We start from the raw sequence: 14907 nt of genomic DNA on the forward strand, positions 1-14907 counted from the left end.
CTGTCTAGATATTTTGTCCATTGATGAGAGCAGGGAATTGAGTCTCTAAATATTATGGTAGATGGGTCTATTTCTATTTTCAGTGTTTGCCTCGTGTATTTTGGAGCACTGTGGTTTGGTGCATAAATATTTATGGTTGTTATATCTTCTTGTTGAATTGTTCCTTTGATCAATGCATAGTGTCCTTCTTTGTTTCTTTTAATTGTTTTACATTTGAAGCCTAATTTGTTGGATATTAGTATAGATCCTCCTGCTTTTTTTGAATTGCTGTTTGCATGAAATATCTTTTACCAACCTTTCACTTTCAATCTATGCTTGTCTTTGAGTCTAACATGCGTCTCTTGTAGACAGCATATAGATGGGTTCTGTTTTTTAATCCGTTCTGCCAGTCTCTGTCTTATGATTGGGGAGTTCAACCCATTAACACTTAGCATTATTACTGTAAGGGCAGTATTTTATTCTACCCATTTTGCCTTTGGGATTTTATATCTCATATCTAATTCTTTCTCTTTTTTCCCTTACTGATAATCTTCATTTCTACACTCTTCTCCACACCTCTCTTTCCTGTCTTTTCCTATCTACCTCTAGTGCTCCCAATAGTAGTTCTTGGAAGAACTGGTCTCTTAGTCACAAATTCTCTCAGTGATTTCTTTGTCTTAAAATGTTTTATTTTCTCCCTCATTTTTGAAGGGCAGTTCTGCTGGATATAGAATTCTTGGCTGGCATTTTTCTCTTTTAGAATCTTAAATATATCATACCACTGTTTTCTCACCTCCATGGTTTCTGCTGAGAAATCTATACATAGTCTTATTAGGCTTCCCTTGTATGAGATGGATTGCTTTATTATTGCTGCTGTTAAAATTCTCTCTTTCACTTTGACATCTGATATTCTGATTAGTAAGTGTCTTGAAGTATGTCTATTTGGATTTATTCTGTTTGGGGTATGCTGCACTTCTTGGATCTGTAATTTTAAGTCTTTCATAAGAGTTGGGAAATTTTCAGTGATAATTTCCTCCATTAGACTTTCTCCTCCTTTTTCCTTCTTGTCTCCTTCTGAAAAAGGATTTTCTCTTGCTTGTCAGATTTCAGATGTCCCATCCTCCAATTCACTAATCTTCTCTTCTGCCTCTTGAAATCAAGCATTGTAAGTTTCCATTGTTTTATCTCTTCTACTGTGCCTTTTATTCCCATGAATTCTGTGATTTGTTTTTTCAGACTTTTGATTTCTCCTTTTTGTTCATCTCTTGCTTTCATTATATCCTCCCTCAATTTGTTGATTTGATTTTTGATGAGATTTTCCATGTCCGTTTGAAAATCCTGAAAGGTTGAAAAGTCTGTTCCAACACCTATACCTCATTTGAATTGTTGGTTTGTTCCTTTGACTGGGGCATATCGTCAATTTTTCTAGTATGACTCATTATTTTTTTGCTGCTGTGTAGGCATTTAATTTCCTTACTTATTTTATTCTGGAGATTGTTTTCACTCTTTTGTGTAGGATTTTCTTGCTGTATTGCTTTGTTCTCTATCTGTTCTTTGACATTCAGTTCAGCTTATCCTAGAGCTCTAGCATAGGTTTTGTTTAACACAGTATTTTTCAGTTCTTGTTTTCTTGTTTCTTGTCCTGCCTGTATGGAGCACCCCCCTTTTTTGTTCTTAGGAGATTCTACTTAGATATGATAGATCCCAGTCAGATTTTCCTAGAACAAACTGGCCTTCTCTCAGGAGGAAAGTGCCACCTGCATTAATTTTCCCTGAGAGTGAGATCCTGCAGGTTGACAGTCTTTCCTACGAAGTCTCTAGACTGTTTTTCCTATCCTGCCCAATATGTGGTGCTTGTCTGCATGCAAGTCCCATCAGCATAAAGTGATGTGGTTCCTTTAACTTCAGCAGATTCTCCCTGCTGTGGGCATGGTTGAGACAGAGGAGAGGTTGTAGGCTGGCTTTAATTGTTTCAGTTTTCCAGTCCCCGGGGTCTAAATTCCTTGAGGGAGGAATTCCACCGGAGATGGGCCTCACCCATCTCCTGGGGAAAGTACAGCCTCCAGGAAATTACCTCCTCTCAAATGGCCAGCCTCTTTGTCTTTCATATAAGCCTAATTCCACTTTTGCCTGGGTCAATTGGAGTCTGAGAAGCCTTGCAGTTTATCTAATGAGTAGTTAAGCAGTAGAAATAAAGCAAAAAATTCCTTTTCAGAGAAGGACCCCCATTCCTCAGGTTTGATAATCAGGAGCTTAAGTGAGTATGTTGTTCTATGTATCTCCAGGTCTTATGTGCCCATCCCCCCATTTTTTAGAGTCCAGACCTTTTCCAGTTTTTGCTGTCCACTCAAAAAATCCTCTGTTTGTTTTGTTTTCTTTTTTTCTGTCAGCCCTGCCCTCTCTGCACCAGTGCAAAAGCTACCTTAGCTCTTATTTGAGGTTTATATGAGCTGTGGGCCTATTTTCTGTTGTCAGAATTTGTTAATTAATTCCACAATTGGAGCTTGGTTGAGCTCAGTCCCTGCAGTTAGTAAAGTTTCTTTCCTTTTCCCTCTGGGAACCAGCCTGTGAGGGAGGGGTGCTGGCCTCTGCGGCTTGGGGGACTCACAGTACTGGGTGGGATTGCAGCTGGTCCAGCTTGTCCAGACTGATAAACACTGTGTGTCTGGTCACTGATGTGGTCCCAGCAGTTGTTTTGTACTGTTCCAGGCTATTTGCTAGCGGCTCTGGAGGATGAACTAAATTTAACACCTCACTAAGCCAGCATCTTGGAGCCAAACTCTCCAAAGGATGGTGCCTAAAACTGCTTTGGAATTCAGAGTTGGTGTTGGAGATACTCATAGCTCTGGAGTTGGTGCTATGGCCACCTTCTCTGCGGATCAGGTATGAAGTTGGCTGTGACTCTCAACTTGGTGCTACAGCTGACTGCATGTGGCTCACTTGAATCACTTACTATATCTTTGGAATTTGTGCAAGAGTTTGGCTGTCACGTGGCTTTATCACTTGAGTTGACACTGCCTTTATCTTGGAAGTGAGCAAGTAAGAAGGCTCTACATGGAGCTGGTGTCACAGCTGGAGTTGTTTCTACCTTAAACCACATGTGCTGACATGTACTCTGGATTTCTTGCCTAAAGCACAGGAATTGGTGCTCTATCTAGATCTGGACCAAGGACTGGTGCTAGGGCTGCTGCTATAGTTGGCACAAATGCAGTGCAGCTGGCTCTAGCACTAGACTTGGCAGTAGACCTGATTCAGAAACTTGTTCTCTGTCTGCATATGTGCTCAGGTGGTTTTGCAGCTGGTTGTTATCAGAAGCTGGTGATATGACTAACACTGGAATAAGTCTTGAGCTGCAATTGGAGCTGACTCAGGTTTTGTATCTGGTGCAAGAGCAGGTCCTAGAATTTGTCTGTCTGTACTTGACACTTATTCCGGTTCTATCATAGATGATGCATGATCAGTCTTCTGAACTCCCCATCTTCAGGGACCCCTGGCCCATATCAGCCTTTCTTAGTGACACTTCCTTGGGTGTTTGGTCTATCTGCCCCCAGGTGCTCCAGCACCCAGGTGTCCAATATGCTGTCAGCATGTTGGATCCTCCACACCTCTCCATCCTTATCCATCCTGAGTCTCCCTTGGTTGTTTTACCTAAAAATGGGGGGAGAGGTGAGTGAATACTATAATACAAGTGTTTCTGCAACTTACCATCTCACAGAGCTCACCTCAATGACTCATCCATGCCAGGTGATAGAGCTGTGTGAGGGGTCAGAGGGGATGCCAGAGCACAGAGGTGCAGTTGGTCACTGCCTTTGGTTCTTGATTCCAACAGGGCTGCAGTGATATTGTGTGTCCTTGAATACCCTAACGTGTCCCACTCACCCAGAGTAGATGCCAAGGAAAGAGATAGTGAGGCTGAAGGTTAAGCAGATTTAAAGTTTGGAGAGCAGGGGCCAGATCACTTGAATCCCTCAAGGACCCCAAAACATGTGATGATGGTGGCTGCCTCCCTACCATCCATCCATCCTGCATATGATCTAACTTTCTAATGTTGTCACTCTGGTGTCAGTGAGGCAAATAACATCACATTGCTCTTTTAATTTACCATTGTCCCATGAGATAGTGACCCACATTTCAGTTCATTAAAGGTCATATAGAATTTCTCTCTACTGAGTCATTTCTGTCCTTGAGCTTCCAGGGTCTTTCTCCCACCCTGGAATCTCCAGGCATTTGTCCCTTTATAGGATCTGGGAAAACCCAGCTTCTCAAAACTCCCTTCAATATGAAAGAGAGAAGAGAAGTGCATGGCTTTGAAATAAAATACAGGATCCCAGGGTGAGTCTCCCTGAGCATATCTGGGGGAAGAGGGAGGATTCAGGAGAATTTCCTACATGACAGGGGCAGACCTAGCCTCAGGCACCACAGAGGTGACATTTAGCAGCTGTAGAGTCAAAGGGTCCTGGGTCTGACCTGTGTATTCCAGCAGCCACATGGCCTTGGCCAGCCTTTGTTTTCTCTTCTATAGAATGGGACAGCTTTGTGACAACTCAGGGGATAATGCCCTTATGACAGGCTATTTATAAGGGAGGGCTGCTATTACCTCGGTAACAAAATAATGTGAATGCACTAGGGTTTAAAACTTTCTTCTGCTAGAGGCATCCATGTCCCACCTCTTTCCACAATCCCTGAGAACTTGGGATTTCCAGGTTTGAGCTCCTTTCCCAATGCTCCTGGTGGTCCTGGTGGAACTGCTGACTGCATTTTCCTTCCGCTGATACCCCAGTGTGAAGAGGAGGCCCATGGGGTCATGGAAGACACCAATCAGATGCAGCCTGTCCTCAGGAACATGAACCTCAAAGAGCCACAGCAGTGGCTGGTGTCCACTCCCCTGGGCAGGGAGTTCTTTCTCACATGTACCTTACAGGGTAACACGAGCCACGTTATACCCCAACCACAGCTCTAATTGCAGCTGGTCCTGGTCACCAGGTCAGTACCCTGCCCCTCTTCACCTGTGATCCTACAAGCTCTCACAATGGGTCCATGGATATCAGAGGAGGCTGTGCCAAAGGGTAAGAGGACTGTGGTGGGTGCCTTTGAGTCTGAGGGGAGGATATGGGGGAGCACGCAGGGAGGAGCCCCCAGGGCTGGTGTTGGGCTAGAATCAAAGTGGAATGTCTGAATATTTATCTGCTGGACCTCTGTCTGGGTAGGGTTCGTGGACTGGGATCAGGGGTTGGGGAAACTCACAGGTAGTGGGTATTTGGAGAGGTCTCTGGAAAGGCTGTCATGCTGCTGAATATACTCCTTTTACAGCTCCAGTGCCACCTGCCCTGCCAGGTCTACCTCCTGCTCTCACACCAGCAGAGGTAGAAAGCCCTTCAGCTGTGGACTTGGAGCCAGCCCCAGAGCTAGAGCCCCTAATGAAAACAGGCCCACTGAGTGAGGCAGGAGCCCCATATGTGGTGGCAGTTCCCTTACACCAACCAGGAACTGCAGAAGAGGAACCACTGTTCCCTCTCCGATAAGAGTCCTTCTATTTTTTTTATAAGTTACCTTATAATGCTTCATGTTATCTGTGATTTTATTTATTATTAATTTTAACATTCTCATTTAATATTTTAATACTGTATTAAAGTGTTCATATCAGCGTCATGCATACATTACAATGTTGAAGAACCATCAGCACTGTCACATGCAGTACGTTTCTTCTCTGCAAACAAGACTCCCACTCCAATCAGCTGTCACTCTCCATTCCTACCTCCTTAAGACCCTGGGAACAACTGATCTGCTTCTATCTCAAGTGTCCTTGTGTCCTGGGCCCTGTGCTGAGCACATGGAGATTCTTAGGTCACAGCGCAGAGTCAGGCTCAGTCAGGGAGCTGTTGCCCCCCCCTTTACAGTTGAGGACAGAGTTGGCTCAAGAAGGATAAGGAACTTGCCCAACATGTTCCATCTGGAAGGTTGGGGAATGGGAACTGGAGCACAGAGCAGGACTCAGGAAGAGTCAGGTGTCTATCATCTGTTTCCACCATTTGTGGCTCAGACCCTCCTCCCTTGTGTCCCTGGCCAAGTGCTCAGCTCTACATCCTGTATCCAGGTCTGGCAGACTCAGTCCAGGAGGTGATTCTGGCCTTGTTGTCAGCATATGGCCTGTAGAAGGTGTGTGGCAATAGGTGACCCTGGGGATATAGGGTCCCCCACCAAGTAAAGCAGGTGGGCATCCAGGAGGATGGGAGAACATGTAGGTGGAGGACTTGGCATTTCTGAGCTGAAGAGATGAGTCTGCATAATCAGATTATATTAACCAGATGCTCACCAGGGTTATATCCCAAGAAGGACCAGGGACGGAGACCATTGGGGAAGCATGGATGACCTGGGAATTCTTCAAGTCTCTTGATTATAGTGGGAACCTTGTTTCTGGTAAGAGAAAGGTATGGTCATATCATGGGCCTGCAAATATATTTGCATTTATACCTCACCCTCACACAAAGTTTTGAGGCATCTTCCTGAAATAATTCAGCATGTAGAAAGAATGTTTCATGCCAAATGTATTTATATTCAACATTTTGTTGGATGAGATCTATATCTTGAATTGCTTCCCTCCTTTGCTCTGAAAGGAAGCCCAGAGCTTCACTTTCTGCTTTCTTGCTTCCCAGCTCTTGCATCTACATTTCAAGAATTCTTAACTTATTTTATTCTAATTGAATATTAGTTTATGGAGTCTATGATGTGATTACAGAATGAAGATCTTTTGAAAGGATTCAAAGATGAAGCCCTTCAGAGTCATTAACCAGAGACAATCATGTTATGATCTCTCCATCCACACAGCAAGGGGCTGGAAGATACACTTAAGACAGTTCCAGTAGGATGGACTGGAGGATAAGGAAATGTGTACAGGGCTGGGTTGGGGAGGGAATCATGGAAGGGTTAATGACACCACTGAGACAAGGATATTAGAAGGCGTCTTCTTGAGTTTTGTCAGGCCTGGTCTGATCAAGTGAGGTAAGAACTGTGGGAACCTGGACAAGTCTTCTCAAAGGTCCCCATATGCTTGTGGGTCATCTGTTGGTGAGGCCATGGCTTGACAGTGAAATACATCTCCCAGAGGCCACCTGCTTGCCCAGGTTCTCCCATGCTGTGTCTCAGTGCTGCCTCTTTTTATGAGAACCTCGAAGAAGATGTCATTCTCAATTCCACACAGTTTCCTACAGGGCTCCTGGGATGGTCCCATGTACAGGGCTCAATGTTGTCATAAAATGTGCCATTGTTGAATCTGCAACCCTTGGTTATGGAGAACCTCCTGTCAAGCTTCTAGAAGTCCTCATGGCAGTGACAAGCAGACATGGGAGTGGGATAGGCTCACTGTTGCCCCTCCCCCCAATTCCAAAAGGGAAGCCTGCTCACCCATGCAGGATAGGACCATGGAGGGATACATGACTAACTTGTCCCTTTCTAACTTTTAACCCATTTGCTCCTGTCCTCTTCTCCAGAACTGCCTCCCAAACCTCTTCCCCCTCAGCAGCTCTACAGCTCCAACCATGGTCTCTGGATCCCAGTGTTTCCACCATGTTGGCCCTTTTAGCAGTATGGATGGCTGACACACATGGGGTGTGCATGGGAAAGCCAAGAGGATCTTACATACCAGTGCCCTCCTGCCTCTCTCCTTGAGCTCTGGGGACTGGAGGTGGCTCCATCCCTGTGAGGCTACAGTGGACACCCCTTCCTGTGTGGCATAGAGCAGGCTTCTCAGTGCCTGCACTCCCGGACTTTTGGACCGGACAGCTTTGTATTGAGCTGTTCCATGCACTGTAGGGTGTTTAACAGTATCCTGGTCCTCTAATCACTAAATGCTGGCATTGGCCCCTCTAGTTGTGAGAACTACACATCTCCACTCACATTGTACCTGTCCCCTGGTGGAGCTATAGTGTAATATCCAGAACCCCTGAACTCTTTCCTAAAGCCCCCTAGCTGTATTGGGGCATGGACCTGCAGGGACATTCATTAGGTCCCATGCAGCTGCTTTTCCTCCAGGCAGGGTCAGGACAGCTTTTGTTCATTTGGGTGAGTCCCAAGTAAAATTGTTGTTTTGCATTTGTGGCCAATTTGCATGAAATTATTTATTGATTTTGTTTTTGCTGGGCCATTATAGTTTAATTCCCCAAACTTAAAGGAGCAAATGGGTCCCCAGTGTCCTTTGCTTTAGAAGACTGAGCAGGCCCAATCCCAGGCTAAGGGCTAATGAACCTGTCCTCTAATGGAGTTGGCTGACAGGGCCCCTCAGGCCTTCCCAGTGGCCAGAATATTAGGGCTGGAAAGACCAGGTGCTCCCATGGGCATTCAGTGGGAGTTTGCTGCAGGAAGGAATGAAAAACTAAGGGTCATCTGATTCAAAGGATCTGTGACCATGTCTATGGGTGGCTTACAGGTCCATTATCCCTGTGAAATGTGGTTCAAATTACTACAGCTGTGTGCATTGCAGGGGGGGGGCATTAAGTTTACAAAATTCTTAAACCTCCTCTGAAGGATCAGAATGGAGCATGGCATGCCCCTCTCCTCATAGCCAGGCACACTGAGCCTTGCCAGGCAGTGTTGGCAGCAGCTGCCTAGTACATCAGGACAAGCATCTTCCTCTCTTCCCCAGGGCTGAGACCCTACCCCTAATGCAGCACCCTACCTCAAGCCCCCATCCCCATGCCAGCAGGAGGCAGGAAGGGAAGACAGAATGGCTAGGCCCACTCAACTCTCTTCCTCCCTGCCAAAAATCAGATTTAAATGAAAGGGTAAGGGACCTTGAATAGCTAAACCATCATGTAAAAGAAAAATAAAAGTTGGAGGACTCATACTTCTTGATCTTAAAACTTTCTACAAACCACTGTAATCAAGAGCATGATGCCAGCACAAGGACAGACATGTGGACCAATGGAACTGAATTGAGAGCCCCCACATTTATAGCCACCTTATTTTTGACAATGTGGCAAGGGCCACACAAGGGGGAGAGAATAGTCTCTTCAACAAATGGTGTTGGGGAAACTGGATCTCCACTTACAAAAGAAAGAAAGTGGACCCCCTTCCTCCACCATTTACAAAATCAACTTAAAACAGATCAAGGAAAACCCCAGTACCCAGGAACCTAAGAGGGGGCTGGGCAGGGACAGGTGGCAGGGGAGGGAGGAGCAAGGGCAGGAGGGAGATGGGGAATGGGGAGGGAGATTGGGAGTGGGAAGGGAGAAAAAGAAGGAAAATATTTTCCATGTCACCACCTGTAGAGTCAGTGTGTGGTTTGGTAGAAAATGTGTCAGATATTTTGGAGTGGTCATGTGGGCAGGGGAGCTTGCAGAGGCCCCAGAAATGTCTCAGGCTAGCACCATGGCCCCCCAGAGTCCCCCATTATCCCTGGCACTTTGATGGTCCATCCCAGCACCTGTGCAGTGCCAAAACCTTGGGGCTCTGTGGCCTTCCTTCCCCCTCCCTCCCCCTCCATAACTGTTGGAAAGCCAGTGGACAGGCCAGGTAGGGTAGGCCTGGAGGCCACAGGCTGGGGCAGAAGGCATGGGCATGGGAGGTGGCTGAAGACCTCCCATGCCCACTGCAGACCTTAGGAGACTCCGCCTACCACACTGCAGCTGCCATGGCCATCAATAAGGAGTGCCCTGGGGCCTGGATCTGGCTACCCAAGAGCTGACTTCTCCTTTATCTTTCCATGGGCAATCAGGGGGCCTCTGCCTGTCCATATGCTGAGCTTCAGCTTTCAGGGCCTGGGCCAGACTGGCCTCCCCAAGGAGATGGCCCCTCTGTCAGTGTGATGCAGAGCACCAGCTCAGAGGAGAGGGTGCCCAGCTCACCCTCACCCCTCTACTCCTCAGGTCTACATTCCATGCTTCATGTGCAATGAAAAGTCCTTTGGCTACTACTATGGGATCAGCTCTTGTGAAGGCTGCGAGGGCTTCTTCCACTGCAGTATCCAGGAGAACATGTACATGTCACCATGACAAAAACAGTATAAGCAGCAAGGTGACCTGGAATTACTGCCAGCATTGCTGGCTACAGAAGTGCTTCAAAGGGGGCATGTCCAAGGAAACTGTGTGGAATGACTGAAATAATAAGAAAAAGGAGAAGGAAGAAGGGTCACCTGACAGCTATGAACTGAGCCCCCAGATAGAACAGTCTGTCACCAAGATCAGCAAAGCCCATCAGGAGGCCTTTCCCTCACAGTGCCAACAGGGCAAATACACCACAAACTCCAGTGCTGATTGCTGGGTGCAGCTGGGTCTGGGGCTGTGGGTCAAGTTCAGTGAGCTGGCTACCAAGTGCATCATTAAGACGGTGGAGGTTGCCAAGTGACTGTCTGACTTTACAGAACTCAGTATTGCCAGCCAGATCACTCTGCTCAAGGCTGCCTGCCTGGACATCTTGATGCTGAGGATCTGCACACAGTATACCCCAGAGCGGGATGCCATGATCTTCTGTGATGAGCTAACCATGAACCAGACCCAGATGTACAATGCCAGCTTTGGGCCCCTCACAGATCTCATCTTTGCCTTTGCTGGGCAGCTCCTGCCTCTGGAGATGGATGATACTCAGACAGGGCTGCTCAGCATCATCTGCACATCTGTGGAGCCCACATGGACCTGGAGAAATCTGAAAAGGTGGACAAGCTGCAGGAGCCACTTCTGGAAGGCTTGAAGCTATATGCCTGGTGCCAGCAGCCCAGCCAGCCCTGTATGTTCCCAAGGATGCTCATGAGGATCACTGACCTCCAGGGCATCAGCACCCCCAGAAAACCTCTTTTGTTGCTTGGATGTGGCCAATCTATCTCTCAGCCAACACTGCAAGCAAACTCACTGCCCTCCCCCTCTCTTCATGAGACATGACTCCCAGGGGTGTAAACCTCCCTGACATCATGGGACAGAAATCCTAGAATGAGCTGGGACTCAGCATCAAGGGACTGAGAAAATCTTCTCCACCAAAATGCAAAGATGGAAATGAGACTAAATAAAAAGTCAGTGGCTGGGAAATTTAAAACACAGTCAAGAGGTTATCCTGGGGGTTATTCTTACACATTATATAGATATCCCCTTTTTAGTCTGAGGTGTGTTAGAGAGGCTAGAGGGAAGTACCTGAAACAGTGGAGCTGTTATACTTCTTGAAGATGATTGTATGAAATAGCTTTCATAATGTGACTGTGTGATTGTGAAAACCTTGTGTCTGATGCTCCTTTTATCTATGGTATGTACAGATGAGTAAAACATATGGATTACAAATAAATAAATAGTAGGGGAGTAAGTGTTAAAAATAATGGATACATGGGGGAAATGTATCTATTGCAAACTACAGACTATGGCTAACTAATACTTTAATATTTGTTCATTAACAGTTAAAAATGTACCACACCAATACCATCAGTAAATGGGGCAGGGAGGGATAACAGTTATGGGAGGATTTGGGTTTTATTTTCTATTTTTGTTTCCTTCCTGGAGTAATGAAAATATCCCAAAATTGATCATGGGGATGTATGCACAACTTTGTGATGATACTGTGAGCCAGTGATTGTATACTTCAGATGGTCTGTATGGAGTGTGAATGTATCTCAATAAAACTGTATGTAAAAAGCTTATTTTAAAATTGTGACAAGGTTTGATAATGTAGTTTGCATGATGCTGATTCTTTGAATCTGTGAAGCTCTGCTTTCTGGACTAGCAGGTGATCAATCATCATAAAAACTCCAATTTAGGAAGGCATATTCGTGTCCACGGGTGCACTGCCCGGGGTCCCTTAGTTAAGCTTGTAAAGGATATCATTTGAATCTCCCACATCCACCTGATTCCCCTCTGCTGGCCATAGATTCCTAGAAATTAAAAGCCTCCAACTTTCGCTGTGACTTGTCAATTTTCCCTTAGCTGTGGATGGTTTTGCTACAGCTTTCAAAGCAATGATACTGGTGAATGTTTAAGGGTTTGACTTTAAGTTGAATTGACCTCTCACCGATAAAAGCTTCTTTAGCAGTGCTTTTGACCTTGAAGTGTCCTGTCTGTCGGACCTTCTGGTCAGTACTGGCTCATGCACCTTCACCCTTTTCCTCTCAGCCTGTCTTCCTGATGGTTTTGGGGTGCTGCCTGCAAACAGTACTAAGCTGCTTTGATGGAAATTCCACCACAGTCTCCTAACTGGAGAGTTTAGTAAATATAAAAATTTTATTACTAGCTCAATTGATACTAACTCACACACCATAAAATTCACCCATATCTCATCAGCTTCATTTGGATTTACATTTAATCCTACCATCTTACTTTTGCCTTCCATTCAGTTCACTTTTTCTAGGTTTTCTTCTTTCTGGCCTTCCATATTGGGCTCCAGCCCTCCTCACCCCATTTTTTTTCTGGTCTAGTATACACTGCTTCTATCTTTAGTTGTTATCTTAGAAGCTTTACTAAGCATATTAAACTTAGATTCTAATTCTTACCCTTCCTACAGATAACATTAGATTTCAACTCATCACTTCCTTATATGGTACATCTGCCTTATTTTTTCTGTATTTTAGATATAGTTTGACTTTCTTTAAGCCTCCCAAATACAAAACCTTCTAACTGCTTTATTCAAGCACTGACCACTAGCACTTTTCTGCCATGTGGAAATAATGTCCCTTCCCTGTATGGTTCAATATCATAGCCACTGGCCATGCAGCCACTGAACTCTTGAAATGCAGCTCATGCAACAAAGACAGTGAACTTTTAACTTTAATTATTTTAAATAGCCACATCTGATGAGTGGCTACCAAACTAGACAGGTTCATACAATCAGCATTTATATTTAAAATGTCCTGCCTTGTCTTTACTCACCATTCTTTTTTAATCTTCCTTCTTTTCAAGAACCTGAGTGAAATAAAAACAGTTTTTAAAAAATTTTATTAAACATAAAAACATATAAACACAAATATTCTTACCATATAATCATTCCATATAAGGACTTCTTGACAAGCAAAAATAGTTTCTGACGGACAACCAATCCTCACTTAAGTGAAAAGCATTTACAAGGTACAGAATTCTACACTGACTTTTTTTTCTCAGCCCAACTTTTTTTTCAGGCTTTCAACGTTGCTGAAAAATCAGTTTTCAATCCGTTGTTGCTGGTAGGTAATGATTTTTTTCCCTGGTTGCCTGTCACATTTTCTCTCTTTGTTTAACAGATTGGCATGTATGTCCAGGATTGGCTTTAAAAATAAGGTTATTCAGGTAAGGCACGGACTAAGTTTGGTCTTAATACTCTTAGTAGAGTCCTTCCTAAAAGGGATGAATATGGAGAGAGGAGACAGAAATCCACTGAAGCGAGCAACTGAAATCAATTGATCCCAGAGGAAGTCATGAAGACCAAGAGATGCAGCCACGTGTCTTGCCATGTTACAGAGCAGCCATTATATTGGAATACTACATTTTCTTTATCAGTTCATCTGGTGATGTACACTTGGGTTGCATCCATCATTTGCCAATTGTGAATAATGCCACCGTGAACATCAGTATCTGAATATCTGTTTGAGCCCCAGCTCTGAAGGCTGTGGGATACATACCTAGTAGTGGGATTACCACTCATATGGTAATTAAATACTTAGATTTCTGATGAACTGCCAAACTATCTTTCATGGTGGATGCAGCAATTCACATTCCCACCAGCAATAACTGAGTGTTCCTTTTTCTCCATATCTTAACCAACATTTGTAATTTTCCATTTTGTTGAGGACTAGCCATTCTTGTGAGTATGAAATGGTATCTCATTGTTTTTTTTTATTTCCTTAATACCTAATAATGTTGAGCATCTTTTCCTGTGCTCAATAAGTGTAAGACCTTTTAATAAGGTGACTTCTGTGAAGGTATGGCCCGAGATTGGTCTTAATCCTGTTTGTAGAGTCCTTCCTAAAATGGATGAATATGGAGAAATGGAGAGAGAAATCCAGTGGAGCAAGCAGCTGAAATCAATGGATCCCACAGGAAATCAGGAAGACCAACAGATGCAGCCAGGTGTCTTGCCACGTGACAGAGAAGCCATGGTTCCCCAGAAGCCAGTTTGCAGAAAGTAAACATCGCCTATCTGATGCCTTGACTTGGACATTTTCTCAGCCTCCAATCAGCTAAAAATTCCTCATTGTTTCAGGCACCCCATTTTATGGTATCTGCTTTCTACAGCCGAAGAAATTAAAGGACTGTGTGACAGTCCCTGGGCCAAAGGCCAGGGTCTTCTCGCCCAGATAAGGCAGATGTCTGGAACAACTGAGTATGGTGGCATAAGTCAGGATTCCCTAGAGACACCTGCAGGCTGCCAAGTGGTTCTGGGAGGCCCTCAGGGATTCTGGGAGGTAAAAAAACTGGCAATACTCTCGCCTTGGAGGTGACCTCACTAGTTACTGTCACATGCCCTTGCATAGTTGGTTCAAAGGAGTTGGGCCTTGAAGAGAACATCCATTCACCCCATTTTCCAAAAGCCTGAGCTGGGACTCACTACCTGTCCCTAGCTACATAGAGCAGAGCTGGAGGTGGAGGCAGTGCAACAATCGAAGGGGTTGGTTTGATTTAAGTGTCAGGACACTTAAGGCTTGGACCTCCTGCAGTACCCTATCTATGATCGTAGAAGGTCAATGACAGATCTAGGGGTTGGCTCCCTTCTATTAGGGCTAGGTTTGGCCAACCCCAGGCCCAGCTGGAACTGTCATCATTAAATCAATTTTCCCTATGGATTTGGCATCCATATGGTATTACTGGAACCAAAGGAGAATTTTCCCTCACCATTTGGTATAGGGCTGCTGTCCTAACACGATTTGTTCATTCATTCATTCAGTAACTTTCCACCTGACAATCTTTGGGCAGTTGAGAGAACAACTAAGACCCCACCTGACACATATATTGATGTGAAGACCCAGAGACACAAAAGCTGGCAGGAGAAATA

General features: G+C 44.9%; 1 pseudogene; it reads left to right on the forward strand.

Annotated features, from left to right (window-relative positions):
- The first annotated feature begins 2769 nt into the window (after positions 1–2769).
- Positions 2770–14216, forward strand: LOC143657246 (retinoic acid receptor gamma-like; annotated as a pseudogene).
- Positions 14217–14907: the final 691 nt, after the last annotated feature.

Source organism: Tamandua tetradactyla, chromosome 2 (genome assembly GCF_023851605.1).
Source record: "Tamandua tetradactyla isolate mTamTet1 chromosome 2, mTamTet1.pri, whole genome shotgun sequence".
In the NCBI taxonomy this organism is placed as follows: domain Eukaryota; kingdom Metazoa; phylum Chordata; class Mammalia; order Pilosa; family Myrmecophagidae; genus Tamandua; species Tamandua tetradactyla.